Below are 12427 nucleotides of genomic sequence, written 5' to 3'. Positions count from 1 at the left end.
TTTAATTAAAAATTAATTTTTAATTAAATTAATTAAAAATAATAATAATAATAATTATTATTATTATTATATCACACCTCCAGGGAGTCCAAACACTCATCGAGGGAGGGCATCAACTCTACAACTCTTTGTCTCACTACTCCACATACCTTCATCATCTAACACCAACACCATCTACCGCCGACTACCACCACTAGTACTTTCACAGACAATCACAAACATCCATGCCCACGGCAGGATTCGAACCCGCAGCCTTTTGGCTGGAGAGCGGATACGCTACCCACTCGGCTAACCAGGCCGGCAATTAATAATAATAATCAATAATTAATTATTTTTATTTATTTTTTGTTATAATGAAATACAGAATGAGGATTTTTTTATTAGTTATGAAAAACCACTTATTTTAAATCCCTTCGTGATTTATGGGTCACCCTGTATATGAATACATGTTATTGGGTGGGGGGGAAGTAAACATGTTTAAAAACCAGATATACACTGTAGAGACCCAGCAGCAAAATCTAAAAAAAAAAAAGTTAACGTTCTCTGCTAAGGAAGCAATTGGAGAAATAGTTTGAAAGGATAAAAATGTGAGAATTCTATGGTGAACAAAAGGAATTAAAGAAGTAGACCTAGAAAGGAAGAAATCATATCAAAAATTCCTAGCAAGTAAGTCAGCATGCATCCTAGAATATATAGAGAAAAATGCAAAAACAATGTGCAAAATTAGCAGTAAAGCAGAAGTCACAGGAAAACTTTGGGAAAAACATAAGAGCAAGAGTTGGTCCTGCTCTAGATAGCAACAAAGCAGGAACTTGTGCTGCATTGTAATTTTATTATTATTATTATTATTCAGGTCTCCATGGGGTCAAAAGACTCACCATGGGAGGTCCTTCCTAGAAAACACAATGTCGATCAAGACTCCTCACGGGAGGTCCCTCCTAGGAAACAGTCTATCATACCACTCTCATTGACCGTTCTCCCTCTCATCACTCTATCAGGCAATGCATTCCACGGTTCAACCACCCTCCATGCAAAGAAATCACTCCTCACCCTCTTGCTCACATCTTCCTTTCGTAACTTCCAGGGATGGCCCCTTGACATCACTCCTTCCCACTGTTCAACCAAACGAAAGAACTCCCCAGTGTCAACCCTGTAACTACCTCTCAACAGTTTAAAAGTCTCAATCATATTACCTTTCCTTCTTCTATCTGCCAAACTCTGCAGTCCACATTCCCTAAGCCAATCCTCATAACTAACATTGTAAAATACTGAAACCATCTTTGTTATCCACTCTGTACCCTTAACACAGTTAATTTATCCCTTTCAAATCCTAGGGCCTTTTGGCTGGAGAGTGGATACTAACCATCGGCCAACCAAGCCATTATTAAAATACTCTGGATTAGAGATAGTTGTTGGAAGTTTTTCAACTTGGTTATACTATAAATTGAAGATACCAAGAAATTATATTCTTGGTTTAATCCTTTATCTAAGTGTAAACAAACAAAGTTTGTGCCCGAAGTATTTTCAGGACTGGGTAACTCGTACATAGAAGCTAATGACTTCATATCACTTATTTTAGTATCTCATAATGCAAAGCATATATCCTTATGGAAATGTATAATGCAATGCATTATGGGAAGGGTTGCTAAACAAGTGAAAAAAACTTCTAACAACTATCTCTAATCCCGAGTATCTTAATAATAAGGTGTCACACCTTTTGGCTACTCGTATATGAAAATATGACTTCTGCATTACCTCAACCTTGGTATCACCTCTGGGTGTGGCTCCCACTGATGAGACCTCAGTAAAGGTCTAAACGGGTCAGGGTAGTTACCTTTCTACCATAATGTATTGCATTATACATGTCCGTAAGGATATGTGCTTTGCATTTTGGGATACTAAGGCAAATTATGTGAAGTCATTAGCTTCTATATAAGAGTTGCCCAGTCCTGAAAATACTTCAGGCACAAACTTCATTTGCTTACATTTGAATAAATAATTAAACCAAGAATATAATTTTGGGTATCTTAAATTTATAGCATAACCAAGTGGAAAAATTTCCAACAATTGAAGAATTTTAAGCATGCAATGTGTAGCAATGAATTTCCGGTCTGTTTCAGCTGTTTGGAATAACTATGAGGCATTAATATCTTCAGGCCAGTGTTTCTTATCAAGTATTTGAGCCACTGTTAAATCAGCACTTTTACTATTCAGCAGCCTGCTTTTACAATAATAAATGGGACAAGAATTCCATGCCATCCCATCCCATCAGATGGACATAGAAGACCATCAGACCATCCTTGAGACCAAAAAGAAAGAATGCATATCCAAAAGACTATACAAACAAAATTACAAATACAAACTTTGTATTAGACTTAGGCTTAATGTGTGATGCTGTACAAAAAAGAATTACCAGACCCAAGTTTGGAACTGCAAGAATGTGATATAGATCTCTACATGGTGAAAAAAAAATTTTAATAAAGTTGTACAACAGAACTTTTTTATTCATGACTTATTTTTCACAGTATTAACAACACCACCACAAACACTTTTATCAACAAAGATGTTTTATTAATGCTTATATTTTGCTGATTTTCAACTCAGCATCATCAGAGCACAACACACTTGTAAACACGACAGTGAGCGAGTGAAACAATATAATTGCAAAAGACAAAAGATCTAAAGTCCTATTTTTGGCACCCTCTAACAGAAAAAAAAAAAAAAAGCAATTATCCAGGAGTTTTTCTTAGGATAACCGTCTCCCAAATTTTTGGCAAATTAATGCAACCATATTTGTTAAGGTTGGGAGAATTCTTCAAAGCCATTGCTGACTCAAAAAATAATCTTTAAGATCTATAACGACTCCTAAATAGCACATTCGTTTTCCTCCATCTAATCCTGTGTGAAGGAGTGTCCAAAGCGTGGTCTGCCAGTCCCGACTTGCCATAGTAATAGTAGTGAATGTATCTTTCCTGTTCTTCCAGGCAGATGTTCACTGATCTTCCTGTTTGCCCATAATAGGCCAAGTCACAGTTGCACGGAACTTCATACACTCCTGGGTGTGCTAAAGGGTGAAGTTTATCCTTTGGTGAGCAGATCAGAGTTGCCAGCTTGACATGAGGCTTGAAGGTGGTGCGAAGGCCATGTTTCAACAATACTTTGGCTATCTTTTCCGATGTACCTCTGATATAGGGAATAGAAATGGTCATGTTGTATTCTTGTGTATTAGGGGGGGGGGGGGCAGAGTAATGGGCCATTGTAGTATTTTTTCTATTTTGTAGGGATTGTAGCCGTTGGCTAAGAACGTATGGCGCAGGTACTGGAGTTCAGTGGTCAGAGCTGTATTGTTAGAACAAATGGCTCTGGCTCTGTGTGTAAGTGTTTTTAAAATGCCGTACTGTTGGACTGGATAATGATGTGATTGTTTATGTAGGTATCTTCCTGTGTGTGTGTGTGTGTGTGTGTGTGTGTGTGTGTGTGTGTGTGTGTGTGTGTGTGTGTGTGTGTGTGTGTGTGTGTGTGTGTGTGTGTAGGCTTTCTGTAAATAGAAAAGGATAGTGATCCATCTGAAAGGCAGGTGACTAATGTGTCAAGAAATGGTAAACAGTTATTTGATTCTTTTTCTACTGTGAAGTGGATTTTGGGGTGTTGGCTGTTTAGGTAGGTGACAAAAGCATCCAAAGTGTCTTGTCCATGGGGCCAGATGGCAAACACATCATCTACATAGCATAACTACACTTGTGGCTTGTATGTAGCTGTGGTTAGTACTTTGTTTTCAAAGTGTTCCATGAAAAAATTTGCTAACGGGGGAACCCATAGCAGTACCATTAATCTGTTTGTAGAATTCCCCCCCCCCCATGAAAAGTAACCTGCATTCATGGTAAATTGAAATAATTCAAAAATATCTGGGGGAAATTTAGACTTGATTAAATCAAGAGTGTCTATAAGTGGTACATTGTCAAATAAGGAGGTGACATCGAAACTAACCATTATGTCTGAATCTTTTAGGATTAGATTTTTAACCAGTGTTTTGAAATGGATTGAATTTTTTACAAAAGTAGAGGAGTTGCCAGTAAGGGGGGCAAGCGACTTGGCTAAATGCCAGGCCAGTTTATATGTGGGACTATCTATGCTATCAACTATGGGGCGTAGGGGAATATTAGTTTTGTGGATTTTTGGTAATCCATAAATACTGGGTGGTTTAACATGAACTGATTTTATTTTTCTGATGATTTCTTTGGGCCATGATGTCACTTTTTTCAGTAATTTTCGGACTTTTTTCTTTTGAGACATCGTAGGGTTTCAATGTATAATTTGATATGTGGTTATATTATTATATTATATTATTATAGTTATATTATTATATAATTTTTTTTAGGGCAGTTATTTGCTTACATGGCATATTGCTTTTTGGAGGCTTAGCCTTGTTTATAATACTTGCGATATCTAGTCACACGTTATTGGCCATTGCTGGCGGAAGATCGTGGATACCCCATTCTACTTTCATCATAATTTCTAGTTTAGGAATGTGTTTGGGCGTGATGGCAAAGTTATGTCCTAGACTGAGAGCGTTCTTGGCTTCTTCAACTGCAACTGCAACTTTGACGAGACCACGTGGTGGTAAACCTATCATCGGAAACACTCCCTGAAGAAGCCAAGAACGCTCTCAGTCCAGCAGTCCAACAGTACGGCATTTTAAAAACGCTTACACACAGAGCCAGAGCCATTTGTTCTAACGATACAGCCCTGACCACTGAACTCCAATACCTGCGCCATACATTCTTAGCCAACGGCTACAATCCCTACAAAATAGATAAAATACTACATAGGCCCATTACTGTGCCCTCCTCTAATACACAAGAATACAATATGACCATTTCTATTCCTTATATCAGAGGTACATCGGAAAAGATAGCCAAAGTATTGTTGAAACATGGCCTTTGCACCACTTTCAAAATTCATCTCAAGCTGGCAACTCTGATCCGCTCGCCTAAGGATAAACTTCACCCTTTAGCACACCCAAGAGTGTATGAAGTTCAGTGTGACTGTGACTTGGCCTATTATGGGCAAACAGGAAGATCAGTGAACATCTGCCTGGAAGAACAGGAAAGATACATTCACTACTATTACTATGGCAAGTCGGGACTGGCAGACTTTTTTAAATTAAAATATCTGTAACATTATACTGCAATTTTATCGATTTTAGCACTGTAATAACAAAAAAATTGTTTTACACACAATTTTTATTTATATTATATATAAATTATATATAATATAAATTATTTATATTATATATAAGTTAATTATAAAAAACAGCAGAACTTTTGAATTCGGCTGTTTTTTTATAATTAACTCCCTAAAATTATGAAAATGTGTGTAATAAAACTGCAGCAGAAAGTCACGGCATGCGACAAAAGAACCAATTACAGTGTGTTGTTGGAAGTTTTTTCTACTTGGTTAGATTATAATAAATTTGGTTTAATCCTCTATCCACCTTAATCAAGTATAAGCAAACAAAGTTTGAGCCTAAGTATCTTCAGGACTGAGGCAACTCATGGTAAAGGTGGAGGCCCTTATCACTTGTCTTAGTATTTCCCATAATGCAAAGCACATTTCCTTGAGGACATGTATAATGCTATGCATTAAGGGAAGGGCCACTACCCAGACTGGTTTCGACCTTTATTTAGTTGCACGGACTTAGATCATCTGCTAAAAGAATCACTGCAGGTGTACCCTAAGGCTTGCTGCTATCCCCGCTGCTTTTCAACATCTACATTGCAGATGTCCCATTCACGGCATCAACCACCATGGCTTGCTATGCGAATGATGTGGAAATTTTGACCAGATCTCTAAGGCTGCACTTAGCTACACAGTGATTACAAAACGCAGCAACAAACCTGGAAAAATGGTTTAAGAAATGGAGGTTAGATGTCAATGCTGACAAAAGCACTGCCATACTTTTTACAAGAAGAAAAACATCTCACTGTGGAGAAATTAAGCTGTTCAATGCAGCTATTCCATGGCAATCCAAAATCAAATATCTAGGTATACAACTAGACAACTGCCCCAGTTTTAACCCTCATATTGCATATGCCTGCAATAAATCCAATTCTGCAATTGCTCAACTCTATTCTCTTCTCAACCGGAGAAGCCAAGTTAGCATTAAAAATAAGCTATGGATTTATAAATCAATCGTCAGACCCACTTTAACATACGGATCACTGGCTTGGGGACACACTTCCCCCAGCAACATCAAAAAACTACAAGTGATTCAAAACAAGTGTCTCATATGATTTTTGATGCTTTGTAGTTTGTCAGAAATGTTCTCCTCCATCGAGATGCTAACATACTGGATATACCCTCTACATACTTTGCTCAGGCAGCTCTCCACCCCAATCAACTCATTCAAGAGTCATTCAACTATGATGAGAATGACAGATGGAAACATAAGCGCCTGAAGGCAGCTCTGCTCATCGGTACAAGTGCTCTCACACGGTCCTAAATTGGGTGAGCCAGGTGCTCGATAATCTTTTCTTCATTTAATCAACTCCTTAGCGATGAAGGGATAAAAATCCAAGGGATTGTCATCCATCTTGCCATCAAAGTTAACAGTTTGGTATTACTTCCCATGGGACATGCCACTAGTGGAATGCCCCAGCGGTATGTTTTTTTTTTGGGGGGGGGTCATTGTTCTTTAATTTGTATGTAAATGACATTGGAAAGTGCTTAAATGGTGATATACAGTTGTTTGCAGATAATACAAAGTTGGGGAGAGTTATGAGAAGTAGAGCAGATGTGACTTTGCAAGAGGGCCTAAATAAGCTGTCTGAATAGGCAAGTGTATGGGGGGGGGAAGTCAGTTTAATGTTGCAAAGTGTAAGATTTTAAAATTTGGGAAACAAAGATGGGATGCAGAGTATAGGGTTGGTGAAGATATTTTAGAGTAGGTGGAGGACATGAAAGATCTCGGGGGGGGGGGGGGGGATTGTAGACAGGCACTTGAAATTTCATGGACATTTTGCTAAAATTGCAAAGGCAATGCAGCAGATTATGAGAATGATGTGGAAAACACCGATGTAGAGGTAATGATGTTTTGAGACTGCATATGGATTACTCTGCACAGATTTGGTCTCCAGGTTTTCAAAAGGATGATGAGATGTTGGAGAGGATCCAGAGATTATTATTATTATTCTTACACGGCATCTCCAGGGAATCCAAAGACTCATCAGGGGAGGGCACCTACTCTACAACTCTGTCTCATTAACTAAATTCATTTCTATTGAAACATACTATTTGATTTTTAAGACCATGGATTTAATAAACATTTATACAAATCTTCTACTAGTTTCGCTAGCTGTAACTGTCTAGCTTTGTCAAGACGAGAAAGGTTATGCTAGTATTAAATGCAAAAAACAAAAGAATGAAGTAACGGTTTAAAAAACAGTTAGAAAATTGGAGAGCACATGTGACATCACATGCATAAGGCATGAAGGCAGTTATTGTTATTAAGTCGCGTTTTATAATTTTTCACACAATTTAGTTCCGTTAAACTTAATGAATTTAACAGATTTTTCCATATGTCTTTTAATATTATTCCCTGGTTTCTATTGAAATTATTTCCTGTTCTTAGGACTACTGCAGCTTCTTTAAAGGTTCTGCATCTAAAATCCTCTTCGATATATATGGCATGGAACTGTTATCCCAATCTATTGAATGGTTTGAAGTTGAGAAATGATGTGCTAACTCCGAGGTGTCTGTTCTATTATGATTGACATCTCCGACATGTTCCTTCTTTCGAATTTCTAGGCTTCTTGAAGTTTGGCTTATGTAGGTAAGTCCACACGTACATGGTATGCTATAAACACAACTACAAGACAGTTATTAAGATCCACTAAGGATAGCATCGCTTTCTACAAATATGCAGGTGTTTATAGCATACCATGTACATGTGGATTTACCTACATAGGCCAAACTTCAAGAAGCCTAGAAATTCGAAAGAAGGAACATGTTAGAGATGTCAATCATAATAGAACAGACACCTCAGGGTTAGCACATCATTTCTCAACTTCAAACCATTCAATAGATTGGGATAACAGTTCCATGCCATATATCGAAGATGATTTTAGATGTAGAACCTTTAAAGAAGCAGCAGTAGTCCCACGAACAGGAAATAATCTCAATAGAAACCAGATAATATTAAAAGACGTGGAAAAATCTGTTAAATTCATTAAGTTTAATGGAACTAAATTACACGAAAAATTATAAAACACAACTTAATAACAATAACTAAGTCTTCACGCCTTATGCGTGTGATGCCACGCGTGCTCTCCAATTTGTCTAGCTGTTTTTTAAACGGTTACTTCATTCTTTTGTTTTTTGCATTTAATACTAGCATAACCTTTCTCGTCTTGACAAAGCTAGACAGTTACAGCTAGCAAACTAGTAGACGATTTGCATAAATGTATATTAAATCCATGGTCTTAAAAATCAAAATGTTTTCAATTTTAATGAAAAGGACCAAATAACACCTTTCAGTAAATTCATTTCTGGTCTCTGGAATATTAGGAACAGATTGAGAGAATGCAAATTACAGAGCCTAGTGGATAGAAGGAAGAGGGGAGACATCATTGAGATATATAAGTTGGTAAGGGGTAAATACCATATTAGCATGGATGAGATTTTTCATACAACGGTTGGAGACAGGGGGAGAATGGGAAGCCATCCCTGGGAGCTCTATAAGGTGGGTGTGAGCAAGGGGGGGGATGAGGAGTAGATTTTTTGCATAGAAAGTGGTAGGTGATGGTATAGCTTGCCTGAGAGTGTAGTGAGTGCAGCAACAGTGGATGCATTTAAGTTTAAGTATGATGAGTTGTGAATGTGGGCATGGGACCTCCTACAATGAGTCTATTGACTCCATGGAAGTCTGCTGATAATAATGATAATAATAATAATAATCACTCAAATTATCGAAAAACATAACGAATATTACAACCCTCTATACATTGCTTTTATCAACAATACTAAAGCACTTCATAGCTCAGGCTATATATTTATACCTTATACTAGTGGAATAAGGTATAAATTATTATTATTATTATTATGGGTATCTCCACGGAGTCAGTAGACTCATCGTGGGAGACCCAAACTAGCAAAACAATATCTGTCATATCTCTTCTTGAATTCATTTACAGACGAAGAACTCACAACTAAGTCAGGCAATGAATTCCACTCATTCACCACCCTCCAGGCAAAAAACCTTGTTCTGACACCCTTGTTAACCACACTCTTCTTTAATTTCCAGGGATGACCTCTTGTTCTTCCATCACTATCACACAGCTGAAACATTTCCCCTGCATCAATCCTATAAAAACCTTTCAGTAATTTAAATGTTTCTATCATATCCCCTCTTCTCTGCCTATCAACCAATCTCTGCAATCCACAAGCTCTCAATCTATCAATGTAGGGAGCATTTTTTACATCACTCACCAACTTGGTCACTCTTCTCTGAACCCTCTCCACAGCTCCCTCATCTCCAAGGAATCCAGGTGACCAGACCTGAGCACAGTAATCCAAATGTGGAAGTATCAACGCTTTATAAAGGGGAATAATAACCTCTTTATCTCTGGATGTCAGTGTGTTCCTCAACAACCAAGTAATCCTATGTGCAATCTTGGACACCTTAGCAATGTGTCCTCTGAACTTCATCTCCCTATATACCAACACCCCTAAGTCCCTAGCCTCATCAATCTCTTGGAGTACTGTTCCATCAATGTAGTATACAGCTGGTAATCTTTTAATCCCAAAATGTATGACTTTACACTTTTCCACATTGAACTGACATCCATTATCTTTTGCCCATTCTACCAGCTTATTTAAATCATCTGTAAACTTTCAACATCAGCTTGATTTTTTATTGCGCTACCCAACTTTGCATCATCAGCAAATAACTGAATATCTCCTTGTAAGCCATTTCCTATATCATTTATATACAAATTAAACAACAATGGCCCAAGCTCATTCTGGACTCGGCTCCTCATTCTGGAGGAGCCGAGTCCAGAATGAGGCACACCACTGGTCACCTGCCTCATTCTGGACTCGGCTCCTCCATACACCACCTTATGGTATATCTCCCTGAGCCATTCTCCTATCCATATCACCAATTTAGTATCCATTCCCATCTGCTCCAATTTGCGTAACAGTGTTCCATGGGGGTATCCTGTCAAAAGCCTTAGCAAAATCCAGAAGTACCACTGTGTAGCCAGTTTCCTTTGTCCAACTCAGATGTCATTCTATTATAAAAAGTTAATAGATTGCTAAGGCAGGATCTACCTTTAACAAAACCATGTTGGCCTCTATAGAGTATCATATCCTGATCCACCCATTCTTGAATTTTGTCTTTAACCAACTTTTCCAATACTTTTACCACTACTCCTGAGATGGTGATTGGTCTGTAATTAACTACCGCAGTTTTAGAGCCACCCTTATGCAAAGGAACCACTTTGCCTAACTTCCACTCCCTAGGGATCATACCAGAGTTCAAACTTAAATTAAATATCCAAGTAAGAGGGGTTGACAATTCATTTGCACATTCATGCAACACCCAAGCTGCTATTCCATCTAAGCCTACAGCAGTGTTTGCATTTAAATTTTGCAACATATTAAATACCTCTGGTTCTTTAGCTTCAATTCTCACATTAGTTATTGCTACAGGTATAGAGATATCCTCACTTGGGTGACAGACTTTTGAAAAGTGATCACTCAGTAACCCGACTATTACATGATTTTGTCACCTCAGTACCATCAACACTCACTAAAGTTATCCTTCCGAAGTCATTCTTCCTCTTACTTGCTACATAGAGGAAGAACTCTTTGGGATTACTCTTGATCTCTTTGGCTAAGGTCTTCTCATAATCTGATTTAGCTTTTCTTACTATTCTGGTAACCTTCCTAGTTTGAGCCTTGTACTGCTCATGGGTGTACTGATCGCCTTTCTTATAAACATTTAAACCTCATAAATTTTTATAAGATTTAAATATATCAAACTAATCCAAGTTACTTAGCAAAAGTAAAGCAGCTGTTTACAGAGAATGAAAAGGAGATTACTTCCCAATCAATAAAGGTGTCAAATAAGTGACCAAATAGTCCCTGGCTTTTTGCAGTTACACTTGAACATGTGGTCACAAAATGCTCTGGAGCATAAGGGTATTAATATATTAGGAAAGCAACTACGTGATCTTCAATATGCTGATGATATCACTATGATCTCAGAAGACCCTAATGAACTGATGGTGATAAAAACTAGCAACAAGCCAATTGGTATGACTTGAAATTAATTTTACAAAAGAACAAAAGAAGATTACTTCCCAATCAATAAAGGTGTTAAATAAGTGACCAAATAGTCCTCAGCTTTCTGCAGTTACACTTGAACATGTGGTCACAAAACGTTCTGGAGCATAAGGGTATTAGTATACAGGACCGGCGCATAGTATTTTTCCAGTGTGTGCGATTAATGTTCGGCACCTTTCCAAAAAAGTTTTTTTTTTTAATAAAGTGTGAATAAAATGAACAGGAAATGAAAAACAAATGAAAACCGCTTTACAGTATAATGTTACCTGCAGATTAGTCCTGCTTACACAAATTTTTTCAAGTTATATAAATTTTCAAAATAATATAAAATAGTAATATAAAGTTAAGAGATTTATTCAAATATTCTTTACATTAATTTTGCTAAAAGGGACGCGTCTGGCTTTCATTTTAGCAAAATCATGTCGCAGTACATCAATGTTGATAGACTGAGCAATATTATTTTCTATTGAAATTAGTGCCAAACCATTTAGTTTTTCTTGACTCATGCTTGATCGCAGGTAGTTCTTTATTAATTTAGAAAATGTTCTCTCTCTCTCCCTTAGTAACTGAAATGGGCAAAGTCAATAGTATTCTCAATGCAATCAGTGAATTTGCAAATAGTTCTTCAAGGTTGTTGTTATAAATCCGATTCGCTGTCGCTGCCTTAACAGTCCGCTAATATAACAGGCTCGAATGGCTAGAAGAATGAGTTATCAGTAGTAAGCTGACTTTTAGGGGCGGACCACATGCATCCAATCTGATTAAAATTAGGATACAGCCCTTACACAGAATTCAACAATTAATCATAAGTTGATTTATGATACATCAAAAAATAAAGAACTATTTTAGGTATATTTTTGTAAATTTTAATAAAAAATTACAGTGATATAATCGGGTCCAGGATACAATTTCAGAATTTATTCGTTTCCGGGAAGAGCCGAAGGGGCCCGAACAGAAGACAACGTACATTCATAATTATATGTACTATTCGTTGTTCGTTTAAACTCTTATCTCATATTTTTTGACATCTTTTAGGTGCCTTTTCTTCTGTGGCACCTGTGTATATTGCACACTTCGCACA

General features: G+C 37.3%; 1 protein-coding gene across 1 annotated transcript in view; it reads right to left on the bottom strand.

Annotated features, from left to right (window-relative positions):
* The window catches only part of LOC150108342 (dynein regulatory complex subunit 11-like), a 286902-nt gene that overhangs the window by 23870 nt on the left and 250605 nt on the right, over positions 1–12427 (bottom strand). The window lies entirely within an intron of this gene.

This window comes from Typopeltis vanoorti, chromosome 3 (assembly GCF_054136105.1).
Source record: "Typopeltis vanoorti isolate ZY-2024b chromosome 3, IOZ_Tvanoo_1.0, whole genome shotgun sequence".
Classification (NCBI taxonomy): Eukaryota; Metazoa; Arthropoda; class Arachnida; order Uropygi; family Thelyphonidae; genus Typopeltis; species Typopeltis vanoorti.
This window is presented reverse-complemented; position numbering and strand designations above follow the sequence as displayed.